At 34.2% G+C, this 13,972-nt stretch overlaps 1 protein-coding gene across 3 annotated transcripts in view; it reads left to right on the forward strand.

Annotated features, from left to right (window-relative positions):
* Zbtb20 (zinc finger and BTB domain containing 20) overlaps window positions 1–13,972 on the forward strand; it is a 703,280-nt gene that overhangs the window by 289,957 nt on the left and 399,351 nt on the right. Inside the window, exon 1 of one of the 3 annotated variants that reach the window (XM_090346067.1) lies at window positions 2,568–2,883. The exons of the other annotated variants lie outside the window; for them this stretch is intronic. The gene's annotated coding sequence lies outside the window, so the exon portion shown is untranslated. Of the gene's footprint in view, window positions 1–2,567; window positions 2,884–13,972 lie in introns of those variants that run through there. 3 annotated transcript variants of the gene reach the window in all.

The following is a 13,972-nucleotide window of genomic DNA, read 5'->3' on the forward strand; positions in this document are numbered from 1 at the left end:
ACCCGAGTTCAATCCTTGGTATCCCATACATGGAAAAAGCTGGAAGTGGTGGCACTGTGGCTCAAGTGGGAGAGTTCTAGCCTTGAGAAAGCTCAAGGACAGTGCTCAGGCCCTGAGCTCAAGCCCAGGACTGGCAAAATAAATACATGGAGAGAGAAAGTGTTCACTACCATCAATAACTTTATGCAGTTTCCAAGAGAATGTGTTGTCTCTGATTCTTGGGTTGGGGTATAATTGCTTTTCCTTAACATTTGCATCCATGGTGTAATAAAGTCTGTGCTCTCTGGCTGGAGTCACACCTGTGCCCACCAAACTGATTTAGATTTCCATATTCTTTTAATGGTCATGCAGATACTGTCTTCTGGTACAGTAAAAACATAAGCTATACAAATACGTATAAAGTACAGGAAGATAATTAGGCTAGAAAACACCAAAAGTCAGCATGTGTCACCATGCTTTCTATTTTCCTGAGACAACACACTGAATGTGAAAAAGACAATGTATGTCATATTTGTGCTTCATACTTTTTTATTTTTTGCCTGTCGTGGGGCTTGAACTTAGAGCCTGACCACTGTTCCCGATCTCTTTAGCTCAGTTAGTACTCTACTACTTTGAGTCATAGTACCACTTCCAGCTTTCTGATAATTAATTGAAGGTAGGTGTATCGTGGGCTTTTCTGGCTTGGTTAGTTTCAAACTATTGTCCTCAGATCTCAGCCTCCTGATTTGTTAGGATTACAGGCATGAACCACTGGTACCTGGCTGCTTTATAGCTTTCTTATGATAAGCCATCATGGATAGAGGAGGCTCTTTCTCTTAATAAGTTTGTCTTTATATTTTGATTATTTTCTATCGAAAATATCTCACTGAATCATGCAATAAAGCCTTAGTTTCCAGATCTGAAAATCTGATTGAAGTCATTATGAGTTCAGAGGTTTACTTCTTTCTAGAACATTCTCCCACTACTAATATTCAGTCTTTCTGAATCACCTCCTATAGGTTCTATATGTACTTGGGCTTGAACTTAGGACCTCCAGCGTTTGCTCAGCTTTCTTGTTCTTGGCTAGAGCCCTACAGTTTAAGCAGCCACACCTCTAGACTGGAATTTTTGCTGAATAATTGGAGATGGAGTCTTACAGACTCTTCTGTCTGGGCTAGCTTTACACCAAACTGCTCCAAGTCTCAGCCTCCTAAATACTCCAGCATGAGCCACCAATAACCTTGCTTCATTTTGTTATTATACATATTTTTTTGGGGGGGACTCCTAGGATACACAGTTTATCTGCCCTGTCAGAAGATCTATGCAGAGCTGAGAGCTTTTTTTTTTAATTTTATTGTCAGAGTGATGTACAGAGAGGCTACAATTATTTATGTAAGGGAATGAGTACATTTTTTGTTGGACATTGTTACCCCCTCCCATGTTTTTCTCCATTATATGCATATTTTGACATCACTCTTGCTAGTTTGTATTGTAGTCTCTATTTGTATGTGAATTTTATGTTCTAGAGTCTACTGACTAAATTATGAAACTTTGAGACAGACTGTTCCTTTTTCATCTCTCAATATCCAGTGTTATTCAGTTCCTGAAGTACCGTAGATGTTCAATAAGTGCATATGTCATAAATGAATAAGCTTGACATCAAGCATTCACAGTAAATCAGAAATGAATATAAATTTCCTATATCTTTGAATATTCCTCCAGTGTGTGTGAACCTTTTGAAATTGCCTGTGAACATAATATGCTTCTGAGTGTCCTAGTCACTTTGACGGACATTTATTTTTTAATCTTTGGAGAAACAATTTTTTTTACTTTTGTTTGTATTCTTTGATTTTACCTGTTTATTTGTTCAGTGGACTCTACTGTTCTGTCAATTAGTGATTGGTCAAACCGCATAGACAGTGTTATGAATCCTTATTTGCATACCATACCTACTTGTGGCTTTATTCAAGCAGATTATCTATTAGTTAAAGTGTGCATGCATGTGCACACACACGCACACACAGACTGTGTCACCTAAGTGGAAAAGTGTGTATGAAGTTAAGAGTCTGTAAACATTGTGGAATAACTGAACAAAACAGCCATTGTTGCTGACTGTTGTTGGATGAGGTTAGAAAACTTTTTTAAAAAGGCTTAATCAGAAAATCTGACACTCACAGCTTGTACCTCTGTGTTTCTAGACTGAAACACTGAAAAGTGTCGTATATGTCTGATTTCTCAACTTCATCCTGCACTAAACTTTTGCAATCCGGAGGCTAGAGACCTTTGTAAATGCTGTCTGCCCAGTGCCGGGTGTTGGCACCAGGGAGGCCCCAGCAGATAAAGTAGAGGAACATATGGCTTTCATCTGAATACAAATTGGTGGACATAACATGGTAATTCAGCTGCGATGTCCTCTATATTGTAAACTGAAAGAGTATGATGAGAGGTGTTTATAAATGCTGTCTGAATCCCCCACACCCTCCCATTCCCTTTTTATTTTATTTTTTTATCTGCCTGAATCATAGCCATCCAGCGTCTCGGTCTCACTGTGTTATTTGTGAAAATGGCCAGCATGAGGAATTATTAATTAAAGCTAACAAATCGCCCTGACGAGCTGTGCCCTGGCATGGCTGAAGGTTGATTGGCGAAAGTGTTCTCCTTTGGAGAAAAGACTTTTTGTGCTCGTGACGCAGTCAGGGACGGATTATTGAATATGCAAGTTAGAAAAAAAATCACAGGACAAGCAAATTGAGTATTTACTGGCAAATAATTGCTCTCTTAAGCTGTGGCTCTCTTCCTAAATTCTTAACATTCCCGAGGGTTAAGAAAGAAACACAGAAAAATGCATCGGTACAGAGTACATTTCAAAAAAAATCCATAGACTGATGTTTCAGACTTGTGCAGGTAAGTGATTGTGCATGAAAAGTGAAAGAACAAGGAAACGCCAGGCGGGGGGGGGGGGGGGGGGCAGAAGTTTGACTGTTAACATCTGAGGAGGTGTGTTTTTTGCTTTTTGTAAATCAACTTGTTTATTGGAATACTGCTCAGGATGTTTCTGTTGAGAATTTAGTTTCTGTGCTGCATTTATTGTGAAAGAGACATGCAAAAGGGTTTTCCCCTTCAAACTTGTTTGTCATTTCCAGCAAAAGAATATGCTAATTCTTTGTCCCAATAATTGTTTGCAACTTTATTCTGTTTTTGTGGCTATATGTATACAATGATGACTTGATTTAAACACTGTATTTATTTTCAACATTGTTAATCATGACGCATCTGAACAATGTCCCAAACACATCTGGGGCAACCAATACATGTATTTTTTAAAGTATACACTGTTTTAATATAAGTACCAAGCTAGTCTTCACTGAGAATTTCTACAGGGAAGTTCAGTGTAGTTGCTCAGACTTCGGGCTACTATAGTAATCAAAGTGTCATTATTGCCAGTTGTGTGTGTGTGTGTGTGTGTGTGTGTGTGTGTTCAATGTGAAATGGGGATCAAACTACCATAGTTTTGTGAACAATGTAAGACAGAAGAAACTGGTTTAGATTTTTTTTTTCAAAACTCAATGCGTAGAAATGTCTAAGTATGGGAGTGAAAGTTCAAATATAAAATGTAGACATTAAGAAATAGAGGATATGCCTCTATAATTTTGGTCAGCGTATATGAATTGTGTTACTAAAATACATATCTCCACTAAGGATGTATTAGATATTGTTTGAAACTTTGAAAAAATCCTTTCATTGGCAGGCAGCAAAGTTTTTGAATTAAGAATAACTGACTATTGAAGTAACATTTTGGAATTGTAGTATCTAAAATGGTAGATTTAAAACAAAGGTATAAAATGAAATTTAAACTAGATTAAATAATTAGCTATTGTAAAGTTCTTTAAAAACAAACACCTACATAACAGTAACAATAAGAATATTAAAACTTGAAAATCTGGCAGTCATACAGAAATTAAACCTGTCAATTTGCAAAAAGTTGTAGAGAAACAGAATTTTAAAATATAAGTAAATAAAACAGCATTTGTTTTCTGTTTCTTAGACCATGTAATATTTTACTAGTTGTGCCTTTTCTTACTATACTCTATTTTATTAAAATCTATAGTTCAACATTTTATGGAGAAGAGAGCTCAAAACAAAATATAGTATTGTATTTTTTTAAGTTTAAATTTTATTGGACCACATTCTGTCCTCAGATTTCAAGAGGCAGCCTCTGTGAAGTTTTTGTGACTATTTGAGGGCAAAATTTGGTCCATTATTTTGAAATAGCAAAGAGGGCACTTAAAGCATATGTTCAGAGACTAAACCATCTGCCTGCTTTATTATGAATACCACAAAATTATGAGAAGTTGGAACTGCTTGAAAATTGAACCAGAGTCCTATGAAAGAGTTGAAGAATATGACACTAAGATTTTAAAAATGTTTAAAAAGTGTTCTGCAATATTTTTAATAGATATTTTCAGGACAATAAAGTCATTAAACTCTTTGATATATAGGGAGTGAATGCCAAATTGCTGAATAAAACAAACATATAGCAAGTTAGTGGTGATCATTCTCTTTTATTTAACCCAATAAATCTAGATACTCTTTTGAGTTTGGGGCTTGTCATCAGTGAAATTCATAGTGACTTAACAGAAACATTAGAAAATGAAGTCTGTTGGAACAAACCTAAAGTCCAGCTGTAGGCTTCTGGACTCTACAAATGAGTTGCAAAAGACATGCAGAGGCCAGATTAAAGAGCATTTCTGTAATCCAGCTGTGATGTAATGGAAGTATGAGTCAGCAGTTGGTTGCCCATGCTAGTTGAGAGGGCAATAGAAAACAAAAAAACAAGTATAGAGTGACATTATTTCCAGGTTGTATTATTACATTTCTTGGCATCTGGAAAGATATAAAATTCAGAAACTAATAAAAGAACCCAAATCACTATTAGATCCAAAACAGTAATATTTCAGCCCAGAGTGGACAAAGCAAGATAAATATCATTTGCAAAATGCCAAGTATCAAACAGAATTCTCCTACATTTACCTGAGTTTTTACTAAAATGGCATTGGGGCTGACTGGTTCATTAGCAGAGCAAAATGCAGAAATAGATGCAATTTGGCAAGAAAATAAGTTTTCAGTGTTGGCATGACTTACCATTCTATCACTTTTTGTTGCTTAATAAGAATTATTTAATTAAAATAAAATAATGAGGGAAGACAGGAAATGAAGTATTTGCTTTGAGAACTGTAAGGGAAACATTGTTTGAGGCATTCAACACTTTTTTTAAGAAAAGTATACTCTCTATATACTATATTGGTAGGCTGATTATACCAAGGACATTTTAAGTAATACTATAAAAACACTGAACACAATGGTTTTAAAACAACTATAGTTGATTTTCAGAATTAAAGAACAAAATAAATGATCTGGGGCCCAGCGTATGGCCAATGTGGTAGTGTGCTCATCTAGCGTGCACAAAGACCCGGATTTGATTCCATGATACCACATATACAGAAAAAGCTGAAAGTGGTAGAGCTCTAGCCTTGAGAAAGCCCAAGGATAGTGCTCAGGCCCTGAGTTCAAGTCCTAGGACTGGCAAAAAAAATATTGAAAATGAAACCAGGAGTGTCTTAACTGGTGAAGTGCTATACATTCAACTTTAAACTTACTTGCAGCCATTCCAAAGAGAAATGTATGACATGTTATATATTTTATAATACCCGTAATAAAATAAAATAATTTCTATTACTTGTAATTCATCATTTGTCCTTAAAAATTGACATGTAGTTTTAGAGATATCAATGCTAAGATATTCAAAACAAATGTTAAAAATAATTACAAATTGTATTGTACTCTTCTATATTCCAAATATATATGTAAATATAGATCTGGTGAAATGCATGTGGTCACAAACCTATTATCTAAAACATGGTATACTCAGGAGAATACTTCAATGTCTTAACTCCTTTGACTAAGTCACTTAAAGTTCAACAAAATGATTACTAGGAAGTTGGAATATGTATTGTAAAGGGTAACGCTATGGGAAGCAGGAAGATAATGATGGACAGAGTAAGCATGGGAAAAATGAGGAATGATGAAGAGTGACATTGATCAGATGCGTTGTACTCACAAACTGACAGGTTGAATTGAAACCTCTTTGTACAAATACTGAAGAATAATGAAAAAGAAAAGAAAATAGCTGGGCCCTAGTGACTCATCACTGTAATCCTAGCTACTCAGGAGGCTGAGATAAGAGGATGGTGGTTCAAAGTCAGCCCAGGGAAAGAAAGTCTGTAAAACTCTTATGTCCAATTAACCAGAAGAAAACTGGAAGCGGTGCTGTGGATCAAAGTGGTAGAGAACTGGCCTTGAGCTGAGCAGCTCAGGTACAGTGCCCAGACCTAGAGTTCAAGCCTCATGACCAACATAAAAAAAAAAAAAAGAATTATTCGTTTTACATTGCAATGACCTAGACCTAAATATTAGCTCAGGCAGAGAAGGAGAAGTAAAAAATTCCCCTAGACATGAATGTGAACATAATCCCTTAATACTTTTCTGGTCTCAGAGCATAAGTTTCTTATCTGTGGGGGGACTGGGTAGGAAGTAAATTAATGCTAATGTGGTAAGGTTAAGAATGTAAGGAAAGGCCCGGAGTTTGGCCTACTGATAGAGTGCTTGCCTAGCATGCACGAAGACCAGGGTTCGATTTCTTGGTACCACATACATAGAAAAAAAAAATCTGGAAATGGTGCTAAGGCTCAAGTGGTAGAGCTCTTGCTTTGAGAAAGTCCAAGGACAGTGCTCAGGCCCTGAGCTCAAGCCCAGGACTGGCAAAAAAAAAAAAAAAAAAAAAAAAAAAAAAAAAAAAAAGGAGTTAAAGGGGAAGGGAAATTTTCAAAATTTAAGTACATGTTATAAGTGCAAATCAAAAATTGAGAAAGTTTCTACCATTATAATAACATCTTTCATTATGAAACATATTTCATCAAACAAACCTCCTGAATCAGCATTATTTTCCTAAATTGTACATAAAGCATTGCTATGTGGCTGCCATTCTCCTTCCACTTGTACTCTTAAGGAGATTGTCAGTCTTTTTGAAGTTTAAAAAAGAGCCTTCTCTGGCTTAAAATGTAATATTTCTCACCTTTGCATTTTCCCTTGTTTCATTTTCAAGTGTCTTAGTAAACTGCCTGGTCTTTTCACGGGTAAACTTGATGATTAAGTCACATCTAATAAGGTAGTCTCATGTTGAAAAATTGATGCATAAAGGTTTATTTCTATATTACTTTGTAGACCAATTCATAGTAAGTAGTACAAGGACCACATATATCAGAATTACCAGGGCACTTAGTGAAAAATGAGTATCCTTGAACATCAGTATAGAATTTCTGAATCAAAAGCTCTGAGAATGGAACTTGAATATCTTTCTATAGTTCGTAGACTACCAAAGTTGTATACAATAAGAATTGAAAATGAGAATTTCCACATTATGGCTTTAAAATTTCTAGTATATGAACAAAATATGGTAAAAATTTCTTTACCACAATTGTTGAGGGTTTAATATATTAATATGAATATGAAAACCCAATATATGTATTCAATAATTAGTGATAATGGCCTACTAATTAAACTGGAACAGCCTAGCCTATCTTTAAAAAACATGAATTTGCTTGTATCTTTTCAGCATCCTCAGCATTTTATCATTTTATGAAATGTGGTTATGGGTTTTGTTGTTGTTATTGTTGGTGTGTATGTGTGTGTGTGTGTGTGTTTTGTTGTTTGCTATCACTTGTTGAGACCTATTATATGCTAAGTCATATGTTGATTCTGGGTATAAGAAATGGTTCAGAGGCAATCCCTCATTTCAAAATAATAACTACATAGACATAAAAACCTATGACTCTGTAGACATAATGTTTTGTTTCATAAATTAGTATCTATGATATACAATCCCTTAGCCTAATTTTGATTATGTTCTAAAAACTAAGTGCCAGTGATTATATAGAGATTCTCTTCTTGAACACTTGTTTGTTAAACATGTCATTTGAAATAGGATGTAAAAATCAATGTTAAAAAATTCTTTAATAAAAAAACAAAAGGTAATAATTTAAATTATTTTATTACTTGAATGTTATATTATCCAAATCAGTATACTAATGAATTATAATTCTAAGGCTATATTGTTTTAAATCACTATAAGTAAATATTTGGTATCAGTTGTATTTAGTAGGGCCTTCCTACAGTTTAGAAGGTGTAAAACATTAGAAATTGCCATGGAGTTCTCCATTTTTCCATATGAGCAACTCTTTCCACCATATCAGAGACAAAAAGTATCATTTGAACTCCTAATCTCATTTCTTCCATTACTTAGTGATTTGTTACTACAGTCTTTTCTGAGGCAAAAAGAGAAAAGTATGTTTGTGTACAGTTTCATGAGGAACAGAGAAAAGAATACTGTCCTATAAAAGGTTAGAGAAGAGAGCAACATGAAAGATTTCTTAACGCAAATTTTAGCTATTAGCCTAATGGTAAAATAAAAGAATTTTTAAATTGTTTTCTCTATTGATAAAGTAATATTTGGCTATGATGAAAATATTTTAGATAAAAGGAAAACATATTTAAGTGGGTGAAAAGGTAAATCACTATTAACTCTCTACTTAAGAAAACCATTGTTAACATTAATCAGTGCCTTTTTTTGTACATCTAATATGTTTTAGGGTTTACAGCCAGCCACAGACTCTCGGAAGGGAACATTTTAATTGGCAGGCAATCTGAATAGCAGAAACCCAGATTTTAACTTTTGGTAGTTCTCTTCACATTGAGATTTACAGACTGAATGGATGAATGATATAGATAGATCAACACACATTCCCCATTCTCTGGAAATACCATTAAAAAAATCACATGTGACCTAACTTCCCTTTGAGTACATTTGAGAGCTACATCTCTTTTCTATTTGTGTTACCTTGGTATAGTTATTTGGGTTTGTGACTCATTATACGTCTCTGTAAACATCAGAATATAAACAGTACTTCATGTAATATTTACGTATAAAATGCTAACCATAGTACTTGTCATACATCAGTAAATTAAAAATGTCAGCATTACTGTTGCGATTGCTATGATTATTATTACTATTGTAATTATTTCATTAGTTGGGAAACTTGTGGAAACTATATTTTAATCCAGTACAACTCCATCATCACAACTGATAAGTCAGTTCAGGGTGCATTTCATCTAAAGATGGGTTATAATTACCATCTGAACAGAACACATTAAGGATCCAGGTTTTATAGATAAAAATTATTTGTATGCCATAGATAAATGCTACTGTCCAGACTAAATTTTTCTTTTTTGGTAGATAAAAGTCTAAATCCATCTTAAATTTATTATGTTATAGATACCTGTTTCAATGATTTGTGATTACCTTTATTTTCTTAAAAGTAACTTTTAAATTTGAGGCCCCAGTGTAGTGCACCTTCGTGTGTCAATAATGGAAAAATATGAGGAAGACAATTTCATCTAAAAATAATATTCAGGAAGAAGATTTTAGTTATTAAGTGTAAATGACTCAATGACAGTGAGTAAACATCACTAGCCTTGACTAGTGCCCCTAGTAGATACCTAAAGGATCTTTATTAAGTTGAATATACTGTCAGTAAAAGTATGTGAATATCAGTTAAATGATCTATAAAAATATAAATGCTTTGAAGAGAAAGACACAGTAGAATAATGATATATTTTAAGTGAATAATATTTTCTGTACACTTTCAATAATTACAGCATTGTTTCATTCTGAAAAGCCAATGTATATCATGAAAAGAACATTATCTCTATAGTTATACAAAGTGAGCTCTGTGTTTGGTTATTACCATCACAATTTACCAATTATATAATCGCAAATACGTTAATTTTTGACTTAAGTCCTCCATGGAAAATGGACTATAATATCTTGAGTGTGGTCAAAGGTGGAGTTGATACTACATATAGGTTCTTGATACATTAAAAATGATGCCTGCTGGGTGGGGAGTTTGGCCTAGTGGTAGAGTGCTGGCCTAGCATGCAAAAGACCAGGATTTGATTCCTGGTCGAAGTGGTGCTGAGACTCAAGTGGTAGAGCTCTAGCCTTGAGAAAGTCCAAGGACAGTGCTCAGGCTCTGAGCTCAAGACCAGGACTGCCCCCCACCCCAAAAATGATGTCTGCTACCAACAGCAATAACCATGACAATCATATTGCAGGAAAGCCCCAGGTAGAATATCTATAGCTCATTAATATATACACTGATATACTTGAAGTAACACTTAAAATTGCTTTGCTTAATGTTTGACTCACAGTAGGAACTCCACATGTTAATCTGGTCTATTTAAATGTATGTAGAAATCCTACTTTCAATTATTGTAACTAAATGAAAATGCAGATGAAGACTTATTAGATAACTTACTCTTTGGAAAATCACAATAAAAGAAAAACTACCCAAGGATTTGTTACTAAAACAGCCAACTAACTTAGCCTTAATGCAAATAAATAACAGGGACAATGCTCTACTTGAAATGTTTAAAAAAAGGGGGGGGAATGAACTTGGAAAATTCTTATGTGAACCCTAATTTAAATAGTATTAATTATGAAATAAATTAAAGATCCAAAGGCTATTATTGCTACTTGCAGTGGTAGCTACATATAGAAAATGACTGCAGATATTCACAATATAAAAATAGTTCATTGCTAAATTCGAAATCCTGTTAATGTCACAAACAGTGGGATGTGAAACACAAATGAATTGTGATGACAGTTGAGAACCAAGCTGCCTATTTTTTTCCCCACAGAGCTGCCCATATTTGGCTTCATATTTTCCTCAGTCCTGATTTAACCCATCAATATTTGTATTTTTTGTAACTAGCACCACCTTGGAACACACAAATGAAAATTTTTATTTCAAAAATGCTTCTCGATTCCTAGGAATTCTGCCTTTTTCCCCTTCTTTCTATAGGTATGGATTCTTGAATCATTTTTTGTTGCTGTTGTTGTTTTTAACTTATTACTCTGGAGTCAGTATTCCAAACAAATCAAATCTTAGTCTTATACCCTTCTAAATTGCTCTTCTATTGTACATATGTGTCATTTTCATATATGTCATTTTTCTTCTGCTTATGACTTTGACCTAGGGAATGTCAATAGCTTTCAGTTCCTACTTGAGTTTTTAGAACTTTGGGTTTTGTTTTGGGTTTTGTTTGTCCTGGTGGGTTAGTTGTTGGGTTTTGTTGTTTGTTTGTTTTTTTTTAATGTCACCCTTATCATTCATGCCAGAAGGTCTTTTGAACCTGAGTTTAGAGAGCAAGACTTACTTTATAAAGTGAATAAAGCTCCCATTTAAATGAAGAAATTCCACAAAACCACAAGCTAGCTTGACCTTTGGCAAATGTCATTTTAAAGATCTCTAGACCAGATATTCAGGCTACAAGATAACCATGTATAGAGCATGAATACCAGACCTACCTCATGTAGCATCTGTTCTGCTAAATGTTTTTTTTTTTTAATTTGGATGTTACTATCTATGAGAACATGGCTGCAGTTCAACTCTATGCCATACATTTTACCTTAGATTCTTGAAATATTCCTATGAAATAGCTACTTTTATTTTCACTTAATAGGTGAAAAAATCATGGCCTAGGGAGGTTAAATGACTCAGTGAAGAGTATGACTCCATGTCTTCAGATTCTTAAGCTAACCTTTTTTCTAAGCTTGTGCCCGGCTATAGTGTTTACATTATTTGTAGTGAGAAGTTTGTTGTATAATTTAATCAGAGGTGTAGCCAATTTCAACATAGCAAAGGAAGTGATAAGACTTAATGGTGTTTGTCATTTTCTTGAACTATAAAGCCAGGGCAATGGACTCACTAGCTTTCTAGAATGGAAAAGGTCACTAGTCCAGGCAATCTCTTTGCTAATCTATTTGTTTAAAAGAACTTTTTAAGAAATGATGATTTGAAATAAGTAGTTGATAGAGCAAAGGCTGTGATCAAGAACTTCCTATTATTTGTCTTATTCTCCCAAACTAAAATCTGGTTATTACTATCAATAGATAGAGCTTGTAGGCCTTTAACCAACAAGTCCCATACAAATTATTATAATTATTTGTACTTTTAAAAGTGAATGTGATATACTGTTACTCCACTCACCATCAGTTTATCTTTACTTTATGAGCTATTAATGGCACTTTAGATATTATAGCACTTTAGAGTGTAGAAAATGTATGCCAAAAAGTACTGTATTATCTTTTCTTCAAGATGATTGAGAAGAAGGATATATAATTTAGCTAAAGTAGCAAATACAATCAAACACTGGTGAGATGGGCTTTCAAACCCAGTTTTCTTTATTTTCCAAAGTAGTGTATTTTTCTCTTTGCCGAGCACACATAGCACATTAGTTCACCACTTTATACTCCAAACTCCAAGACCTTGCTTTGAACAATTATTGAGAACTTCTGAAGACTGCCCTACTCTGCTATTTGTCACAACCAATTACTTAATTTGTATCATTTAGCTGAAAGAAAGAAAAACACAAACAGCTAAAATGAAAAGAGAATAAAATAAACTAAATTAACTCTTAAACAATCTCTCTTTAAGTACTCTTCTATAAAAAAGATATAAAAATTATATAATTTCATTAGAAGATACTAGGCCTTTGGATTACATACCACATTGCTTTTCTTGGGCTCCATTTCTCATGTTCATCCATCCTCTGTGGTCCAATTGAGTATTCCATTTCCTTCTCTCCAATTCTGACAGTTACCAATTTTGGTATGTTTCCACTAATTTCATTCTAATTTAAAGTAAGAAAGATATCTTTCTTTAACTTTTTGAAAATTCAGGTTTTCTGGTGTTTTTTCCTATTTATTTATCTACACTGGGGCTCAAACTCAGGCCTTATACACATGCTAGACTAGTTCTCTACATCTGACTACTTCCCAAGCCAAATCCTCTTTATTTTTTTAATGAATGGTTTGGTGAATTGATAGATATTACTATTTTTTACAAATCTGAATTATTCTAGGACTCATGCCCTTCATCTCAAGCATCTTATACTTTGTTTCTTCCCTTTAAAACAATATAAATGAACATTAACAGTTATAAAAGATTGGCATTTTGTAAATTGAAATTTGCTGTTTTATAGTCCATTCAAAAATTGGCTTCCTGTGATGCTATCTCTAACCTGTCCTTCCCGCATAGGTAAGCACTACATAGTAATGGTACTGATGGTGTTATAAAAATGTAGAGGAAAATTCCAAATTTATATGTCATGTCTTTTCTAACCCCTTGAACTGTTTACATGAGAAAATATCTCCAAAAGTAATGCATTATTTGTTTGGTCTGTGTTAACATTTCCATTACATGGTACTCATGTTTGTGGGAAAAAAAGATAGAAGGCTTATCATCTCTTTTTCCTTTTAGCTGCAAATGGCTCCATCTAATAAACTTTGAATATGGATTCAATGTAGATATAATCGCAGTCGTGCTACTCTGACTCCAAATCGGAAGTGAAACCAGCCCTAACAAAAGTCTACTTCAAACAGAGAACAAAATGAAATTCACACCTGGGTCCCCCTAACCCTGACTTCATCTATTCTGGGGTTTAAACTACATCTGGGTGCTGTTCCTGAGCCCCTTTGTTCAAGGTTAGCTCTCTGCCACTTGGGCCACAACTTCACTTCTGGGTTTTTTTTTTTTTAATTTTCTGGTAATTAATTAGAGATGAGAGTCTCATGGACTTTCTTGCCTGCATTGGCTTCAAAACTCAATCTGCAGATCTCAGCCTTCTGCATTATGTGTGTAAGCCACCCACATTTGGCTTTTATAACTCTTTTGAAAAATGGTTGGAATAGTGACTGACCACTAGATTTTTAAACCATATTGTAAACATTTGAAGTAGAATGATCAGTACATGATAAAAAAAATCAATAAAGGGAAAAGATTGTTGTCACAGATGAAACCTAAAAATAAATTTAAAA

Source organism: Megascapheus bottae, chromosome 1 (assembly GCF_031878675.1).
Source record: "Megascapheus bottae isolate mThoBot1 chromosome 1, mThoBot2.hap1, whole genome shotgun sequence".
Classification (NCBI taxonomy): domain Eukaryota; kingdom Metazoa; phylum Chordata; class Mammalia; order Rodentia; family Geomyidae; genus Megascapheus; species Megascapheus bottae.